Source organism: Scyliorhinus torazame, chromosome 10, assembly GCF_047496885.1.
Source record: "Scyliorhinus torazame isolate Kashiwa2021f chromosome 10, sScyTor2.1, whole genome shotgun sequence".
Classification (NCBI taxonomy): Eukaryota; Metazoa; Chordata; class Chondrichthyes; order Carcharhiniformes; family Scyliorhinidae; genus Scyliorhinus; species Scyliorhinus torazame.
The window spans coordinates 38,439,486-38,460,777 of NC_092716.1; the positions used below are offsets into that span (position 1 = coordinate 38,439,486).

General features: G+C 48.5%; 1 protein-coding gene across 6 annotated transcripts in view; it reads left to right on the forward strand.

The window, feature by feature from the left end:
- The window catches only part of pmfbp1 (polyamine modulated factor 1 binding protein 1), a 1,352,449-nt gene that overhangs the window by 1,104,504 nt on the left and 226,653 nt on the right, over positions 1–21,292 (forward strand). The window lies entirely within an intron of this gene.

The following is a 21,292-nucleotide window of genomic DNA, read 5'->3' on the forward strand; positions in this document are numbered from 1 at the left end:
CCGACCTATCATTCCCCTGACTTTGTGCTGCTCATTAACGATTCTTCAGCCTGGTTAGTTAAAGCACGGTAGCATTGTGGATAGCACAATGAGCCAAGTGCCGGTGCGGACTCGATGGGCCGAATGGCCTCCTTCTGCACTGTAAATTCTATGATAATCTATGATAATCTAAAGAGATTATCATAGAATTTACAGTGCAGAAGGAGGCCATTGGGCCCATCGAGTCTGCACCGGCTCTTGGAAAGAGCACCCTACCCAAGGTCAACACCTCCACCCTATCCCCATAACCCAGTAACCCCACCCAACACTAAGGGCAATTTTGGACACTAAGGGCAATTTATCATGGCCAATCCACCTAACCTGCACATCTTTGGACTGTGGGAGGAAACTGGAGCACCCGGAGGAAACCCACGCACACTCGGGGAGGATGTGCAGACTCCGCACAGACAGTGACCCAAGCCGGAATCGAACCTGGGACCCTGGAGCTGTGAAGCAATTGTGCTATCCACAATGCTACCGTGCTGCCCCTAATGATGCTCAATCATCACTTGTGCTGCTCACCCAGGTCTTGTATGGCCTACAGAGGCTGCACCATTTGAATATCCTCTTGACAGCAAATTGCTTTGGAAAACCTTTTGAAACTCTGTGGGCATGTGAAGGTCTAACATTAGGCTGGTAGACCAAAAGCCAGTCTGATTAAGATTGAGGCCAGTTGATCAACTGCCTCTACTATTTCTCCCTTTACCATTTACCCACCAAACCAGACGTCTCACCAGACCTTTTCCCTTTGCTAGGCCCCTTTTAAAAACTGACCATCAACTTTAGTTTTTCACGCAAGCATTCCGTCTCTCTTCTCCAGGGTATCAACATGCTCTCACCACCAAATCTGTGTGCAGTTTTCCTGTGGTTCCTTTTTGAATCACGTTTCCAGTCATTCTGCAGCATTGAGATAGCTTACTAAGAATTACAAATTATATCCTTCATTACTGTGCACTAGCCCTTCCTGTCCTCATTGACCTCTCAGCAGCCTTTTAAATTCATCCACCTCCACTTCTTCAACTCTTCTCTCTCTCAGAAGGATAGCCGTCGTTTGGATCCACTTGGCTATTCTATATTCAGTTTACTCATTGTAGCCAGAGTTTTTCTTCTTTGCCCCCACAACATTTGATCCATCTTGGGCCCCTTCCTTTTGTCATCTGATCTTTGGCAATATTATTTAATAGCATGGGCTCTGCTCCCACATGTACATTGATTAACTATGACTGCACCTCTCCACCCTGTCTAATGGCTCTTCCAGTGCCTTAATACTGTCAGAATGCTTGTGTGTCTCTCATCTTTGACAGCCCATAATTTCCCAATTGTTGCCTTCCGAAGCTGTCTTCAACAGAACCTACCTCTTTCATTCCCGTACCAGCCTCCCGGAACAGGCGCCGGAATGTGGCGACTAGGGGCTTTTCACAGTAACATCATTGAAGCCTACTTGTGACAAGCGATTTTCATTTCATTTCATTACAAGCCCGAAGGTGTGGTATTCCAATCCTAAATCTTCCTGCCTCTTCACCTTTCTCTCTTTTGATGACCAAACCTTTATTTACACTTACTATAATCTCCAATATTGGCTCAGTGATTATACGTCTGTGAAATACCTTCATTTCCCCCACATTGAAGATGTGAGATAAGTACAAGCTGTTATTTTTGCAGTAACCCTTTGATCACCTCCCCAACTCCACTCTCAGCTTCTGCACAGGGTCTTGGTTGCCTTGGGAAAACCTTGGCCGGGATTCTCCCTTCTGGGGACTAAGTCCCCATGCGGGCAGGAAAACCGGCGTCAACAGACCCCGAAAGTAAGGAATTCTCCGAACTTTCGGGGGTTAGGTGGACGCCGGAGGGATTGGCGCCGCTCCAGCTGGCGGCGAAGGGACGGCGTGATCTCGCGCATGCGCGGACCGGCCCCCGAATTTCTGCGCATGCGCAGACCCGGCCAGTGTATTTCCGCGCATGCGTGGGGGTTCTCATCTCCGTGCCGGCCCCCGGGCAATATGGCGGAGCCCTACAGGGGCCTGGCGCGAAGGAAAGAAATCCCCCCACGGAACAAGACCGCCCGCAGATTGGTGGGCCCCGATCGCCGGCCAGGCCAGTGATATTCCTAGAATGTTTATGATGGGGGACTTGACAATGATGGTACCATTGAAATTTGGGAAAGTGGCTAAGCTTTTTTCATGTTGGAGATCATTGCTTGCCACTTATATGTAGGACAAATGTTACCTGTCATTCATCAACCCACGTCTCAATGTTTCTCTTAATATTACTTTAGGATGGCATGACTGCTTTATTACTGGAGAAATAATGAATGGACCTTTAAACTGTAGAATCGTTAATGAACAGTCCCATTTCTGATCTTGTAAGCAGGCTATTCATGAGTAAGTTCACTCAATGGCATTATTAATTACTTCTATTATTAGCTAATTGGCAGGAGGTTAATAGGGAACAAGAAGTTACAAAGGAACATAGACTAAACGAGTGGGCAGCAACGAAAGCAGATGGAGTTCATTGTGGTGAGGTCATCCACTTTGAATCTAAGAATACAAATTAGCATATTTTCTTAATATAAAGAGACCAGGAGCTGTCGAAGAACCTAAAGTGAGGGCACTGGTACAAAAAGTAATCAAAATGACTAATGTAGTGAGAGCAGTTGGACGAGAAAGTGAATAAATTATGCTTTGGTCGCACAAAACTTGGTCAGACCCCATCTGAACAGAATTCAATATCTGCTTTGCAACTCAGAGAAGCCTGGGAGCCAGTGCAGTGCAGGTTCACCAGAACGATGCAAGGGCGTCAAGGGTTGAATTGTGAGGACAGCTTGGATAAACTTGATTTGTATTCCCTTGAGTACAGAAGGTTGAGGGGTGATCAAATTAAGGTGTTTAAAATGATAAAGGGATTGTATACAGAGAAACTATTTTATCTGATAAGGAATCCAGAACAAGGGGCCATAACCATAAAATTAGAATTAAATAGTTGGCAGTGAAATCAAGAAGCATTTTTGACACTATGGGAAAAGAAAACCTCCCAAAAAGATTATAATGGATGCTGAATCAATTGAAATTTTCAAGAATCCGATAGATGTTTTTTACGAATGAATATCAAGGAATAGGGAGAAAAGTTGGTTAAATGAAGCAGATGTGCAGATCTGCTGAGATTTATTAGAATAGTGGATGTGCTCAAGGAGCTAAATGGCCTATTCATGTCTTCCTATATTCCTATTTTACAATTAATTGGTGTAAGATTTGCCCTGCATTTCTATGGATTAGACATAGCTGAGCAATATTCTGCATTGTTGAATACATATCTATGAGTTTCATAACTATATTTCTCTTCCTTGGCTTGAGGGTAGCTTGAATGGATAAACATTCATCATTATAGACTGGATATTATCTGGCCTGTCATGGCTAGTACACAGTCACTTTCAGCCCCTCTTGATCTGGAGTCGCAACACTGGTGAAATAAGATTTTATTTTAAAATACCCGAGGTCCTTGGCTGAGCCCAAGAAACTGCAGTTACCAGGTTTGTAACTTTAACACAAGTAACCTTTTTATTATGTACAGTATTATAATTAAACTGGTGGGAAAATGTAACTTCTGCCCTCTCCTCTCCTAATATAAAACCTATGAGCACAATGTCCTGACACGCAGGCTGCTTCAGCTTGGGTCTTCTGCTTAAAGACACATTCCAATTATGGCTCAAAAATAATAAAATAAAATAAATGGGAACAAAGGAAATAAACAGGAAGGATTCTTACAGGCCCTATTGCCTTTGTTGTGCAATGTTACGCACAACTAAACTCGATTGACTTGACGTGAGTACCTATAATGAGGTCAGGGTGAAGGGCTCAGGAGAATGGTTAGTAAGTTTTTAATCATTATCATTTAATTACTTGGTCAGCTGATTGTTTTTGTCAGCGATTTGTTTTCTAATTGTTGGTAGAACATTGGTAAAGCCTTTGCTTACACTTGCCATTAGTGCTGGAGGGGACGAATAAATAATATTATGTCCAATAACCAATTGTTAGGTCAGAATCTTATTAATTGTTGAGTGCCCCGATGACGGAATGGGAAGTGTGCAGTTCTTCCACTCAGAGGCACAATCAGGCGACGGTCAGCCAGTTACCTATGCAGAACCAAGGGACTAGTTCAGGCATGTAGCAAGAGCAGACAGGAATTTCCCAGGAAGACAAAGGTCTGGGCATCATACTTAAAGTGGACCCAAACGGGTGCCCACTTCTTGCATTATTCTGGCTGTTGTTCTGGGGGCTTTTCCACCTAGAAGTGCTGCTACCGCCCCCCCCCCTCCCTTTCTCAACTATCCTTGGAACCCTTGCTTTTCCCCACTCCCCTCCTCAACTGGCCCTCCTTGATTCCCTGGAACTGTTGCTATTCCTCACTCCCCCATTCAACATTCCCTCCGGAGCTGTCATCCGATCTCAGTGCATCAGAACCTCTTTTCTTCTGTTCTAACAGAGATCCTCATACAAGATAAGCGGTTCCTACCTCGCAGCCCAGAATAAATCCCCCAGGATTTCACGCCATCTTTAACCAGTCATGAATCTGAAGGCACATGTATTTCATTTGTTGCAGAGTTCATCGCAAAGATGCAATTTAATCATCAAACAAGTTTTAATGGGGCTTCCAGTGGGGTGGGCGAGCAGGGCGGCCGCAAAAAAAAGTGCTCCCGCCGGTGGCCGCAATTCGCGGCGATTTCGGGGAAATCCCCGCGACCCCACGCACTCCCCGACTATCGTCGGCCTTTGGGGCCGCCACGAGCAGCCAGCGGGGCCAGTTTAAAAGCCGGCGAAGAATCCCGCGCGGGCGGCGGAGGCTGAGGTCCGGCAGGTCGGAGCAGCGAGGGCGGAGCTACGAAGAGGTCGCGGCGGCAGGCCCGAGCGCCATGTAGGGAGGGTGCTCCACGTCGGATGGCTCCCACCTAGGAAGAAGAAGGTTTGAAGCCTGGTCCCAGGTGAATGTAGAGGAGAAAGAAAGAAGATCCATGGAAGTTTGGTAAAAGTTTTTTTTTCTCAAAAAAGAAGAATGTCAGATTGATGAAGGGCAGGAGGGTGAAGGGGGAGAGAGGAGAAAGGAAAGAAGATAAAAAACAATAAGCCGCTAAAAGATGCCAAAAGCAGCGTCAAAGAAAGGAGGAAACGCGGGTTCGCCGCCGAAGGAGAAGACGAGCAAAAGCAAAAGTGTTGACAGGATGGCGGAAGCCGAACTGCAAGGCGGGACTGCACTACTTACGGTGGAGAAGATGACCGAGGTGATGGTGGTGGAGCTGGAAAAACGTTTGGTGAGGCACATGGAGATCCTGAGGAAAGAGAAGGTGGTCGTGGTGAGGTCATTGTTGGAGGAGGCAATTGGCCCGATCAGGGTGGAGGTGGCAAAGGCATTGGCCGAGGTGAGAGAGCAGGGCGAGAAGATGAAGGAGGTGGAGGAGGCCGTGACACGACACAGCGACCAGGTCACCTCGATGGGAGACGAGCTGCGGAGGGTGGTGGAGGTTAACAGAGGGCTCCGAGCAAAGCTGGAAGACTTGGAAAACCGCTCAAGGCGGCACAATTTGAGAATTGTGGGCTTGCCCGAAGGGACAGAGGGCCCAAGGCCAACGCAATACTTTGCGAAGAAGTTGGCAGAGCTGATGGGGGAGGGTGAGAACCCCACCCTGTACGAGCTAGACCGAGCTCATCGGTCATTAAGGCCGAAGCCCAAAGTGAACGAGCTGCCAAGGGCAGTAATTATCTGCTTCCATAAGTTTTGCATGAAGGAGAAGGTATTAAGCTGGGCGAAGCAGAAGCGTGAGGTGCTGTGGGATGGTACTGCGGTTCGGATCTACCAGGACTGGACGGTGGAGTTGGCAAAAAGACGAGCGGCGTTTGGGTGAGTGAAGGCGGCTTTGTACAAGAAGGGGGTGCGATTTGATGTGGTGTACCCGGCGAAGTTGAGAGTAACATATAAAGCCAAAGACTTTTATTTTGAGACAGCGGAGGCGGCTGAGGCGGTCGTGAGGGCAGAAGGCTTGGGACAGACGTGAAGAGCGGAACTGGAAGAAAGACTGGACTGTGTTTGAGCGGCTGGAAAATGTACAAATGTTACAACTTTCTTTTTACTGATTTGTATTGAAATTTGAAATTTACTTCTCTTTGCATTGTTGCAGAGTTCAAGTTAATGGCATTCTGTGTTGCGACGGTTAAATGTTATGTTAGTGAATTGTAGGGCTTGGATTGTTGGGTTTGTTTTGGGGTTTCTTTCTCTGGGACTGGGCGGAAGGGGGCGAGAGGTATTGGCGGGGGGGAGCCACCCGTGCTAGCTAACTAGAGTCAGTTAGTGAACGGGGGTGAGGTGAGAGGAGGACTGCGGACGTTGGAGCCTGGGTAGCAGGCTTCAATGGGCCTACGAGGCGAGCAAGAGGGGGTGGAGGGAGGGATGTTGGGGGACGTTTTTGTAGGGGGGGTTCTTGGGAGGGGGGGAAGGGGTTCGATGTTAACAATGGACAGGGGCGGGTCAGGCTTATGGGGCAGGGCCTGGTGGTTTGGTGATGGTAGATAAGAAAGGTGGGGGGGGGGGGTGAGAGACCCCCAGTAAGGATAATCACGTGGAACGTGAGAGGGCTAGGAGGTCCGGTCAAGAGGTCAAGGGTGCTTGCACATCTTAAAAGTTTGAAAGCCGATGTAGCAATGCTGCAGGAGACTCACTTGAGGGTGAAGGAGCAGGTGAGACTTAAAAAGGGCTGGGTTAGCCAAGTGTTTCACTCCGGATTTGATGGAAGGGCTCGAGGGGGAGCAAAAGGGTACGCTTCCAGATGGAGAAGGTGGTGGCAGATCAGGGGGGTAGATATGTGATTGTGACAGGGGCATTGGAGGGGAGATTAGTGGCGCTGTTAAGTGTATACTGTCCCAATTGGGACGATGTGGGATTCGCGAAGAAGGTGTTTGGAGCAGTTCCCGACTTAGTCACGCATGAGCTCATTGTGGGGGGGGGACTGGAACCTGGTGCAGGAGCCAAGGTTGGACAGATCACGGCCGCGCTCGCTGGTCCCATCAGGGGGGGCGAAGGCGCTGGCTGAGCTAATGGTGGAAATGGGAGGGGTGGACCCTTGGAGGTTCCTGCACCCAAGGGAACGGGAGTATTCGTTTTTCTCAGCGGTCCATAAGGTATACTCGCGGATCAACTTTTTTGTGGTGGGGAAGGCTTTGCTGGCTGGACTCAAGGGGTCGGAATACTCTGCAATTGCAGTGGCAGATCACGCTCCACATTGGGTGGATATGGTGCTAGAGAAGGGGGCAGCGCAGAGACCGGGGTGGAAACTGGATGTGGGGCTTTTGGGGAACCAAGTATTCTGTGAGAAAATTGAAAAGGTAATTAAGGAATATGTAGGTTTCGATTGTACGAGTGAGGTGTCGACGGCAGTCGTCTGGGTGGTGAGAGGTGAGGTAATTTTGTTTAAGGCTAGGGTGGATAAGGAGGAGAGGTTGGAGCGGCAGAGGGTAATAGATGAGATGTTGGAGGTAGATAGGAGGTATGCAGAGGATGGGGACCCGGCGAAGCTGGAAAAGAGGAAGGAATTACAGGCGAGCTTCGACCGACTGTCTACCAGGAAGGCGGTGCACCAACTGAGACGAGCAAGGGGTGCAGTTTATGAACATGGAGCTAAGGCGGGGCCTTATGTTAGCAGGTCAGCTCCGGAGGGAGGCAGCGGCAAGGGAAATTCTTCAGGTGAAGGATAGGGCAGGGAAGTTGGTGGTGGCCCCAGTGCTGATTAACAAGGTTTTTGAGGAGTTTTATGAGAGGTTGTACAAGTCAGAGCCACTCGGAGGAGACCGTGAGATGCAGGAATTTCTCGATGGGTTGGAGTACCCGAGGCTAGGGGAGGGGGACAGGGCTACATTAGAAGGAGCAATAGTGGAGCAGGAGATAAAGGATGCGATTGGGAGGATGCAGTCGGGGAAGGTGGCAGGGCCGGATGGGTTTCCGGTGGAATATTATAAAAAATTTAAGGATAGGTTGGCACCCCTGATGGTGGGATGTTTGAGGAGGCGATAGGGAAGGGGGTGTTGCCGCAAACCTTGGGGCAGGCATCGATTTCCCTGTTACTAAAAAAAGATAAGGATCCGACGGAGTGTGGGTCGAATCGGCCCAAATCACTTCTGAATGTGGACGTCAAAGTGTTGGCGAAGGTACTGGCGGGTAGGCTGGAGGAGTGCCTTCCAAAGGTGATAGGGGAGGATCAGACGGGGTTAGTGAAAGGGAGGCAGCTGTTTTCGAACATTAGGAGGGTTTTGAACGTTGTTATGGCACCGGCGGAAAGAAAGGAAACAGAGGTAGTTGTGGCATTGGATGCCGAGAAGGCGTTTGACCGGGTAGAATGGGGGTACCTGATGGCAGTGCTGGAGCGGTTTGGGATTGGACCAAGGTTTGTGAACTGGGTAAAGCTATTATATAAGGAACCGAAGGCGAGTGTCCGCACAAATAATATCAGTTCGAGATATTTCTCTCTCCACCGTGGGACTAGACAGGGATGTCCTATGTCCCCCCTGCTGTTTGCACTTACGATTGAGCCGTTGGCCATCGCATTGAGAAGGTCGGGAGCATGGAAAGGAATAGTGCGGGGGGGATAGAGCACAGGGAGTCCTTATATGCCGACGACTTGCTGCTGTATGTGTCGGAGTCGAGTGCGTCGATAGGAGGAATATTGGAGCTACTGCGGGTATTTGGGTCTTTCTCGGGGTACAAGTTGAACCTGGAAACCTGGACAAGAGTGAGTACTTTGTGGTGTCTCAGCCGGGGGTGGGGGCAGGGGTGGGGGGGCTGCCATTCCGTAGAGCAGGGACTCATTTTAGGTATCTGGGGGTGCAGGTTGCCCGGGAGTGGGGGAGGCTTCGTAGGTACAACATCACTAGTTTGGTGGGGAGAGTGAAAGCCGATCTGGCAAGGTGGGACGGCCTTCCTCTGTCACTGGCAGGTCGGGTACAGGCGGTTAAAATGAATGTGTTGCCGCGATTCCTGATTATTTTTCAATGCCCACCGATTTTCCTGCCAAATACTTTTTTCAGGGAGATTGAGGGAAGGATTACCTCATTCATATGGGGAGGGAAGGTGGCCAGAGTGAGAAAGGTGCTGTTACAGAGGGGAAGGCAGGCAAGGGGTTTGGGTCTCCCGAACTTGTTGTACTACTACTGGGCGGTGAATGTGGAGAAAGTGCAGAGCTGGGTCAGAGGGGTGGATTCTCAGTGGGTCAGAATGGAGGAGAGTTTGTGCAGGGGGTCGGGGCTGAAGGCACTTGCAACAGCGCCGCTCCCGATAGCTCCGAGGAAATATTCAGGGAGTCCGGTAATAATAGCTTCATTGAAATTCTGGAGGCAGTTTCGCCAAAACTTCGGGTTGGGTTTAGGGTCAAGGGAAATGCCGATTCAGGGGAACCACAGATTTGAGCCAAGGAGGTGGGATGGAAGTTTTCGGAAATGGGAAGAGAAGGGGATTAAGACGCTAAAAGATTTGTTTCTTCGGGGTCGGTTTGCAGGATTGAGGGAGCTGGAAGCGAAGTATGGGCTAGAGCAGGGAGAAGGGTTTAGGTACATGCAGGTTTGGGATTTTGCCAGGAAGGAGATACAGAGCTTCCCAGAGGAACCAGCCTCCACATTGCTGGAGGAGGTGTTGACGACAAGGGGACTGGAGAAGGGGGCAGTGTCAGCGGTGTACGGAGCTATTCTGGAAGAGGATAAGGCACCACTGGAAGGGATGAAAGCAAAGTGGGAGGAAGAGCTGCGAGAGGTTATAGAGGAGGGGGTCTGGTGTGAGGTGCTCCAGAGAGTGAATGCCTCCACCTCATGTGCGAGGTTGGGGCTGATACAGCTGAAGGTGGTATATAGAGCGCACCTAACGAGGACGAGGATGGGCCGATTTTTTGAAGGAGTAGAGGATGTGTGCGAGCGTTGCGGGGAGGGGGCCTGCGAATCACGTTCATATGTTTTGGTCCTGTCCAAAGCTAGGGGAGTACTGAAAGGAGGTGTTTCGGGTAATTTCCAAGGTGGTGCGTGTGAAACTGGACCCGGGTCCCCAGGAGGCCATATTCGGGGTGTCGGACCAGCCAGGGTTGGAAACGGGAGCGGAGGCAGATATCATAGCCTTCGCCTCGTTGATCGCCCGAAGGTGGATCCTGCTGGGATGGAGAGCAGCCTCTCCACCCAGTCCCCTGGCGTGGCGGGGGGACCTGTTGGAATACTTGACCCTTGAGAAGGTTAAGTTCGAACTGAGGGGAAGCTCGGAGGGGAAGTTCTGCAAGTCATGGGCACTATTTATTATGCACTTTCAAGAGCTGGATAACATCGAACATTAGTTGGGGGGGGGGGGGGGGGGTGGGGGGGAGGGGGGCTGTGTAGATTAGGGGTGACTATGGGTAATCCCTGATTCCTTTTGGTCATTTGTTTATGTAAACATGTGGGCTGAGGTTTGGGGGTTGGTGGGCGGATGGGATCGTTGTTATTATGGGGATTGACATATCTTGCTGATTATTGTTTATTGTTGATGGGTGTAAATGTGGGAGAAAATGTGAAAAAGGAGGAGAATAAAAATATATTTTTTTTTAAACAAATGGGTACGCATAAGAGGCTAATGCATTAAAAATGGATTCCTGCCGCTTGCTGCCGGGAAGCACGATCTGCTTTCGATCTGCTGCCACCTTAGTTCACTGCTTTCATCCCATGGCCAGGAAGCTGACATTTCATCACCTGCACAATTAAGTGCCCATGCCCACTTTTCCCACTCACCGTAGCAGCACAAGATTCCAGCCATAATCTCTCAGTGTGCACATTATCACATGACTACAACACAAATGGTATAATTAACATAAAAGCGCAAATGGTATTATTAACACAAAGCACACAAAGAAAGGTGTTACAGGGTAGTCAGGATACACATGAAAAATAGTATACCTTAGAGTGATTATTTCAAAGCTGCAATCTAATATTCCATTTCAAATATCGTTTATAAACCATTTTAGCTGTCTTGTCAAGGTTTATGATCTAATTTGAGAATCTCAATTCTACTATTACCTTAATATTTTATCCATTATTCTTTATTCTTTGAAATACATCTGTTGACTTGAACAGCAGCAACAGTACACGCATACTACAAGTCGAGGAGTATCCTTTATCCAAAACCCTGGAGTCTGATTGCATTTTATATTTCAGATAATTCTGGTTTTTGGACACTGCATATAAACATACATTAAAATAACCTAAGCCGAGGCTAGCTATAGCCTATAGTAAATAAAATGGCTGGAAAAGTGAGTTGTATCACTGAATAATAAATGCAGGGTGGAGGGCACCTGTAATAAGTTTCTTCTTGACATGTTCACCTTAAAACTCGCAAGGTAACCCGTACAGATAAACAACGCGTCTTCCCATGCTGAAGGCCGACAAGGTTAAAATAACTGCAATTTTTGAATGTGTTCAGTTTACAGATCAGGATGCTCAACATGTACAAAATATTCTCGTATTTACGGTCTGTCTTTATTCATGTTGTATTACATAAATTATACACCAAGTTTACTGCAGTGAGGTTCCATGCAGTGATTATATTAGAAAATCAAATAACGCACATCTGACCCAGCATGCAGTGGAAAGTACTAGATTCTCCAAATAAAATCCTCGAAAGAGCAACTGTCCTAATATGATTGATCCAAATACTTCACGGTGTTGGATAAGAGATGAGGGGAATATGAATCGGCCAACCTATATCAAATTTCTGTGTACGAATCACAGATGTACTGATGTGAATAGCATCTCCCTGGCACACTCCTCAAATAAATTAATTTTAAATCAAAAGGGAAAGATGTCTTACCAATTTCTCATGAAAGCTTCCCTTCAAATTAAAAGTAGATAGCACTGAGCAGTTTTTGGTGGTTCAGGTTCAGGGGCTCAAAGTGGTGGTGCCATGGAAATCTTTGTTCCCTATGTTTTAGTAAGAAAGCCAAATATATATCGAAAGGGGCACCATTTTGACAGGCTGTGTAAATGAGCAAATCAATTCATGATCAGACTGAAAGGAACCATTATGTTCACCAGATCTCCAGGAAAGGCCTGTTTCGTTACTCTGTTTTAAAGTAACAAATGATTGTGATGTGTTAAAAAAATATTCATCATTAACTTGGGACAGTCATCATCATTTATAAATGTCTTCTATCATCTATCCATAGAAATATCCAGGGAAGAGTATTTAAACAAAGTTTATTTTGCAACCTATCATCTGGAATTGTGTACTGTGGTGAACCACTGTTATTGTAGTTCCACTGTTGTTCCACTGTTACTTACAGCGCTGTATATATTCTCTGTTACTGTTTGTTCCATTGTTACTCACTGTGTTATGTATTGTTGTTCTTCCGTGGCTCCGCCCCACTGGGTGTAGTATATAGTTGGCTGATCCGTAGCCCTGTCTCCAGTCTGCGTTCAGCAGCAGACAGACTACATCTTAGAGTATTAAAACCATTACTTCGTTTTCTACAACTTGCCTCGTGTGTAATTGATGGTGCATCAATTTGATACTCTAAGATAGTACGATGGATAAGTCACTCAAGCCTGAGCGATTGAACCTGGACCCAGAGGCAGCCAACGCCACCGCGATCTTCCAGCATTGGCTAAGCTGTTTCGAGGCCTACCTCGACTCTTCCACTGACGCCGTCTCAGGGGAGCACAAGCTTCGGGTCCTCAACGCCCGGGTGAGCCACCGAGTATTTACCCTCATCAGAGACGCGGGCACGTACGACGAGGCGATTACACTCCTCAAAGGGCAGTACGTGAGGGCGGTAAACGAGGTGTACACACGGCACCTCCTCGCCATGAGGCGTCAGCGCCCAGGAGAATCTTTGGCTGAGTTCCTGCGTGACCTGCGGGTACTCGCCCGGAATTGTAGCTGCCAGGCAGTAACGGCAGTTCAACATACCGAGCTCCTGATCCGGGACGCCGATGTGGCCGGCGTTAGGTCTGACTACATCCATCAGCGCCTGCTCGAAGGGGTGCCCTCGACGTAAACAACACGGTGCGGCTCACGAACTCCCTGGAAGTGGCCTTTCAGAATGGATGCCTTCATGCCCGACCAAGCGGCATCCTCGTGGGCGTCCTAGGCGCAGCAATCACCTGATCTGGGGGAGTCACAAGCCGGTGCCGCGCAGCAGCCCGCCAACTCCGGGGGACCGTCCTGCTACTTCTGCGGCCAGGGTCAGCACTCCAGACAACGCTGCCCAACTCGGAACGCGACCTGCAGCGAGTGCGGTAAGAAAGGCCACTTTGCAAAAGTCTGCCAGGCCCGGCCTAAAACGTCCAAATCCCGCCGCGTGGTATCCTGCCTGTCGGGATCGCCCCCTTCTAACGCGTCATCCGCCTCGTGCGACCCGTGGAGTCCGCCATCTTGTTCGCCATCTCAGATGCGACCCGCCACGTGCGACTTGTGGGGGCCGCCATCGTGGCCGCCATCTTCTACGCGACCCACCACGTGTGACTCGTGGGGGCTGCCATCTTCGACGGCACCCGCTACCACCGACCAGACCAGCCACCTTCCGCAGCTCGCCTCCGTCACCCTCGACCAGTCCAAGCCCCGTCATCTCAAGAACTCCATGATGACCGTCCGGATCAATGGGCACGAGATGACCTGCTTATTCGACTCCGGGAGCACAGACAGCTTCGTCCATCTCAAGGCGCTGCTCCCTCCAAATTTTGCCTGTGTCCCAGACAATCTTCCTGGCTTCCGGATCGCACTCTGTTGAGGTCCGGGGGTACTGTGTCGCAGCTCTTGCGATACGTGGCTCAGTGTACGTTAACTTTAAACTCTATGTCCTCCCCTATCTCTGCGTTCCCCTTTTATTAGGCCAAGACTTCCAATGCCATCTCCGAAGCCTGACCTTGACATTCGGTGGACCCCTGCCCCCTCTCACCGTCTGTAGTCTCATGACCCTTAAGGTCGCCCCACCCCCGCTCTTCGCTAACCTCACCCCGGACTGTAAGCCCGTCGCCACCAGGAGCAGACGATACAGTGCTCGGGACAAGGCCTTTATCAGATCAGAGGTCCAGCGATTCCTGCGGGTAGGGATCATAGAGGCCAGTACCAGCCCCTGGAGAGCCCAAGTGGTGGTCGTCAAGACTGGGGAGAAGCTCCGGATGGTCGTCGACTACAGTCAGACGATCAACCGGTACAAGCAGCTCGATGCGTACCCCCTTCCCCGCATATCTGACATGGTCAACCAGATTGCGCAATACCGAGTCTTCTCCATGGTAGACTTGAAGTCCGTAGCACCAGCTCCCTATCCGCCAGGAGGACCACCAATACACTGTCTTCGAGGCAGATGGCTGCCTCTACCACTTCCTCAGGGTTCCCTTCGGCGTCACCAATGGGGTCTTGGTCTTCCAACGGGAGATGGACCGAATGGTTGACCAGTACGGGCTGCGGGCCACGTTCCCGTATCTGGATAATGTCACCATCTGCAGCCATAACCAGCAGGACCATGACGCTAACCTCCAGCATTTCCTTCACACCATCAAGCTCCTTAATCTTACGTATAATAAGGAGAAGTGCGTTTTCCGCACTACCCACCTAGCCATCTTCGGCGACATTGTGGAAAACGGAGTCCTAGGGCCCGATCCCGACCGCATGCGCCTGCAACTTCCCCTTCCCCACTGCCCCAAGGCCCTGAAGAGATGTCTGGGGTTCTTCTCGTACTATGCCCAGTGGGTCCCCAACTATGCGGAAAAGGCCCGCCCACTCATCAAATCCACCCTTTTTCCCCTGTCGGCTGAGGCCCGCCTAACCTTCAACCGCACCAGGGCAGACATTGCCAAGGCCACGATGCACGCTGTGGACGAGTCCATCCTGTTCCAGGTGGAGAGTGATGCGTCTGATTTTGCCCTGGCCGCTACCCTCAATCAGGCAGGCAGACCCGTGGCCTTATTTTCCCATACCCTCCATGCCTCCGAAATTCAACACTCCTCCATCGAAAAGGAAGCCCAAGCCATTGTGGAACCTTTGCGACATTGGAGGCATTACCTGGCCAGCAGGCGATTCACACTCCTCACTGACCAACGGTCGGTTGCCTTCATGTTCAATAATACACAGCCGGGCAAGATCAAGAACGACAAGATTTTGAGGTGGAGGATCAAACTCTCCACCTACAATTATGACATCTTGTATCATCCTAGGAGGCTCAATTAGCCCCCAGATGCCCTGTCCCACGGTACATATGCCAGCGCACAAGTAGACCGACTTCGGGCCCTCCACAATTACTTCTGTCACCCGGGGGTCACCAGTTTTTTCATTTTGTCAAGGCCCGCAACCTGCCTTACTCCATCGAGGAGGTCAGGACCATGACCAGGGACTCCGCGGAGTGCAAACCGCACTTCTATCGGCCAGACTGAGCACACCTGGTGAAGGCCTCCCGCCCCTTTGAGCACCCTAGCATCGACTTCGAAGGGCCCCTCCCCTCCACCGACTGTAATGTGTACTTCCTCAACATCGTTGATGAGTACTCACATTTTCCCTTCGCCATCCCATGCCCTGACATGACCTCGGCCACTGTCATCAAGGCCCTGCACAGCCTCTTCACCTTGTTCGGTTTCCCCGCCGCCTACATCTACAGTGATCGGGGCTCCTTGTTCATGAGTGATGAGCTGCGTCAGTTTCTGCTCAGCAAGGGCATCGCCTCAAGCAGGACTACCAGCTACAACCCCCCGGGGAAACGGACAGGTGGAGAGGGAGAACGCGACGGTCTGGAAGGCCGTCTCCCACTGGCAGGAGGTCCTTCCCGATGGGCTCCACTCTATCCGGTCGCTTTTGTGTACTGCCACCAACGAGACCCCTCACGGACGTATGTTTGTCTTCCCGAGGAAGTCCACCTTAGAGGTCTCGCTCCCGTCCTGGCAGACAGCCACAGGGCCTGTCCTCCTCCGGAAGCATGTGAGGAACCACAAAACCGATCCCCTGGTCGAGCGGGTTATGCTTCTTCATGCTAACCCACAATATGCCTATGTGGCACATCAGGACGGGCGGCAGGACACAGTCTCCCTCCGGGTCCTGGCACCCGCTGGTTCCCCACCCGAACCTCCACCGTCTACCTCCATTACCATTGCCCCCGCGCCTACACCGTCTCCCTCTCTGTCGACGGTTCCGGAAGAAGAAGAAGAGGACGACATGCTCCCGGAGTCGCAGGTCTCGACACCAGTGCCCACACCACAGCCGAGACTGAGGAGATCACAGTGGATGGTTAAAGCTCCTGATAGACTTAATCTATAAGTTTGCTTCACCCCCGCTGGACTTTGTTTTAACAGGGGGTGAATGTGGTGAACCACTGTTATTGTAGTTCCACTATTACTTACAGCGCTGTATATATTCTCTGTTACTGTTTGTTCCATTGTTACTCATGGTGTTATATATTGTTGTTCTTCCGTGGCTCCGCCCCACTGGGTGTTGTATATACTTGACTGATCTGTAGCCCTGTTCAGCAGCAGACAGGCTACATCTTAGAGTATTAAAACCATTACTTTGTTTTCTACAACCTGCCTCGTGCGTAATTGATGGTGCATCATGTACCAATATATAATTCATCTAAGGAGAAACGATTTGTTAAAATAATTCTGCCATATTCTTTCTTTTAAAAAGTAGCAATATCTCCAGCTACTGGTAGTGAGAAACTTTTCCAAGTTCTAAGTCTTAAAGGTGTTAGACGTTCAACACCTGTAATTGAGACCAGTCGACTGACAAATCATTAATCAACACTGATGTTATTTCAAATGTTATCCTAATTTCAAACTTACTGAACCCTTCATTACTGCCAAATAATCGTATGGAAGTATTTGGAAGCTGAATAATTTATTTATGTTGAATCTTAAATTTTCAGATTTGCTGCCAATGTCAGTACTTTTATTTAAGTTTCGCATGGTCTGATATTTATTTCATTTGCACGTTGTGATTAGATCTGCAACATGACTTGATCAACAATTTCATTGCACAGTTAGTTTTTTTCTGAAGGAATGTGGGCATCGATGGCAAGGGGTCTTCCAGGCCATTGGAGGACCCCCATGTGGTTGGGCTGTGGGCAGGATGGTACCCTGGCACCCCTGCTGGCAGCATGGCACCTTGTCACTGCCCCCTGGCCACCCTGGTGGCACTGCCATGGTGTCAGGTTGGCAATGCCAAGGTGTCAGGGATCAGGCCTGTTAATGCCCTGCCCTTAAGAGATGGGGTGTGGGGGGGGGGGGGGGGAGGGGGCTCGAGGATCCCCAAGATGTAAGTTGGGGCATGGTGGGAGGGTCCAGAGGCCATGGTAGCATGTTGGGGGGAGTCGAGAGATCGGGCAGCATTTAGAAATGCTGCATCAATCTCTTCCTGCAGTGACGAGCTGAGCTCGAGCTCAGGAAATGGCCTCGGCAGAGCATTCCTCGCCGAGGCCGAAACAAAACGAGTCTCGTTTGATAGCGGGGTCGTTCCCGGCACTGCAGGCGCCATGATGTCCCTGCTATACGTGCCCAAAATGGGACCCTGTTTTCTCGGTGTTAAATCGTGACCTATATGTTGAATTAGAGTGACTGCCTATTGCAGACCAGATTGTCTTTTGTCTTCATGGGATGCAGTGATGCATCTCACCAAGCCTCAAGGGCCACCTTCAAAATCCATGTTCCTGTTAATTTGCATATAATTCAGTGGCTGATAGCAACAGGCCTTGGCATTCTAATTTGGGATGGTGAACCATTGAGACAATAGTGTTTTAAAAATAGGCCCTTTCCAAACCTCCAGCCGCATAAAATCCAAACAGTAAACCACTAAATGAGAAACATTAACACAAAAGGGAGCGAATTGCCTGAGCTTCTAGATTGACAAGGCTCGTGCCCTGTTATGAAGTGGCTCAGCATGCGACTTTCAGCAGACATTTCTGTCTGGATATTTCATCAGTATAACTTTGAAAAATAGATTGTTTGGACAGTTTGCAAGAGGTTGACACCCTGGAACAGCTTGAATCTATCATTTCTGCAGGATCTGGTGAAAGGGCATTAAGGCTGCGCAATAAATGCTGGTTTGGCATCCCTTGAATGAATAAAAAAAGATGTATACTTCTGCTTCAAATATATTGCAACTTTGTAGACCCTCACCAAAAGTAAAAATCCCTCTTTAAGTACTTTCTTTTTTAAGCTGTGTATTGTACAAAAGAAACAATCTAGTCTAGAATTTATAACATTTATGCAACTGTAGTTTATTAAAATTTATATTCTTGATATTTGTGCTCAGTAAGTGCCAGTTATCTGTGATAAACAGCAATAGTGATGTGAATATGAAGTTCTCTGTAATTCACCAGTGGTAAATAATGTGTCTCAGAAAGCAAATCTGTGAAGATAAATATTCATGGGATGCGGGCATCGCTGGCTTGGCCAGCATTTATTGCCCATCCCGAATAATAAGTGTGGAACGAGGATAGCCCAACCACCCGAATCTTCCACAGATCACATTTATCCTACATTATAGTAGACTCAACCCCCATTTGGATCAAAATTTCTGGGTCGCTGCTCTTCTGCCAGACAACATGGAATTCTTCCCAAATTGAAATAATTGAGGTAGATAGCCCGCAGCTGTAGCCTGGGGTACTGCAAAGGTTCCTGGTGCAAAGAAGTGCCAAACAATTGGAGTGGCACCCTTAACAGACCAAAAATGAAAGTATTGTTTAAAACGTATTTGTTCCCCACAGGGATACAAAGGCTTGTTGGACAGAATTGATTTTCTCTGGATTAATGACCTTTCCTCTTGGAAATGTCTCACACTTTCTTAGAGGTCATTTGAAACCAATACCCATATAAACATGACTTCTGCTGAACTTAACAAAGGTGTGATGATTGAAATTTCCCAGAAGTCCCAAGACATTCCCCAAAGTTGTTGCTAGGTATGTGGAGAGCTTGGGGAAGATTCCGTTGCCTTCCTCCCAACTGGATTGTGGACACAGTTTTATTGGGGCAGAAGCCAAGCATATCACCTCAATCTAATTTTCAATCCTGCTTCCAACAAGATATTAGTCCATCTCCTTTTAGAAAGAGTTATAGTGTACTATCATGATGTCAGCCTTGTTTCAGTTACATTCTTATCTGGTTGTGGTTTCTAGGCTCATTCCAGGGACTTGAGCACATAAGTTTGACCTTGCTGAGGCACTGCTACATTGTGCTGTTTTTAGATGGGATCCTAAATTAAGACATCTAAGGTGGAGGTAAAAGATCCCACAGCGTTTTGCAAAGACAATTGATGGATTATTGCAATAACATGGTCTATATTTATTCCTCAATCAACCCCATGAAAAGCAGATGTAACATCGCATGTCTTTGCTGTTTGTGAGACCTAGTGGAGCATAAATCAGCCACTAATATTTCTCTACATTGAAGTGTTGGGTGCTCTGAGGTACAGATGAACCAACACGGTTGCGATTGGTACAACGCAGTTTTATTCCATTAAACTATTTATACATCAGACTTGGTACTCAGCACGTTGTGACTGTGTGAGTGTCTTGCTTTGAGGTCCTGGCCCTGTGCCGTCTCCAGATGGACTGCCCAGGAAGTGTTGTGTTTCTTGTTTTATACTGTGTCTGCTCTTGTCTGTGATTGGCTGTCGTGTTATGTGTGCTAATTGGTCCGTTGCTCTGTCTATCATTATGTATGTGTTATGATGTAAGTTTGAATATCATGACATACATTACAACAGAGACTGCATTTAAAATATATTTCATCCTGAGGTCATGAAACACACCATATAAATGCAAGTTATTTTCTTTTTGAGAACTAGTTTGTAATACTTTGCATAACTTGCAATAACTGTGAGTGTATAAAAGGATAACAATTTTATTCACAATAAGTTAATTTCAATTGCAGCATGAACATATGTGGAATAACAAACTTTTTTGATTTTGGACTAATTTGCTACTTGATTGAATTGTGATAGTGTTATAACCCCACGAAGACCATGGGGGACTCGTGAAGTACGAGCTTCCTAGGTAGGGGGTGGAGGCCACCCAGCTGAAGCTCATTAAAGACCTACTTAAAAGCCGGCCTTTGCAGGGCCCGCCCGGAGTTGTTGGTTGTCCCAACAGGGACTGGATTGAGAGAGAGTTACTGCCGTGGGCAGAGTATTGTACATAGTTCAATTATTCCGTGTTCCACTACCACTGGCTTCCTCAACTAATTAAAGGTAGGAAACTGGTATTGGAAAGGTGGGCTAGATACTGGAAAAAGTATGACTAGAAAAATTGCATGAAACCTGCATGGGATGCCTCAGTTTGGGATAGGAAAGAAACAATCTGGAGGAGGTGTTTATGGCATCGTAAAATAAACGCCCATCCGATGATAAATGAACAGAAATATACCAAGAGGTCAGTGAGAGCGGGGCAGTGAAAAGCCGACAGTTCGACGAGAGTGGGGCTAGTAAAAAGCTGAAGAAGTAGGCCCATCTGTTACATAGTCTGTGGGGTCAAAGCCTTGCTTGGAGACTAAAATTAAGATGTGATATCAGAGCAAAGTCATAATTCGATTGGCTGGTGAGCATTGCTGCTCAGGGACTAATACTAAAGAACTGGCAAATTAAACATTATTTAAAACATTTAGTAAAAATAAGTAACTAGTGAGTAGCTGATGAGTATCACCTATTATCTTTTTTTTAAACTAAGGTTTATCACTGCAAGTATGAGTATTACTATGAGATACTGCAAGTATCCCATATGCAATGGGAGCATTGGTGTGGTCCCCGATCAGGGGTAACCACCGGTTTGTCCCGGGGAAGATGGACGGGGGGTCCCAGAGCTGGCATCGGGCGGGGATTGGAAGAATGGGGGACCTGTTCATCGACGGGACGTTTGCGAGCCTAGGGGCACTGGAGGAGAAGTTTGAGTTACCCCCGGGAAATGCCTTTAGATATATGCAGGTGAGGGCTTTTGTGAGGTGGCAGGTGAGGGAATTCCCGTTGCTCCCGGCACAAGAAGTTCAAGATAGGTTGATCTCGGGTGTATGGGTCGGGGAGGGCAAGGTGTCGGAAATACACCAGGAGTTGAAAGAAGAGGGGGAAACGCTGGTAGAAGAGTTGAAGAGTAAATGGGAGGAGGAGCTGGGGGAGGAGATCGAGGAAGGTCTGTGGGCTGATGCCCTAGGTAGGGTTAATTCCTCCTCCACGTGTGCCAGGCTCAGCCTGATACAATTTAAGGTGGTCCACAGAGCGCACTTGACGGGGGCGAGGTTGAGTA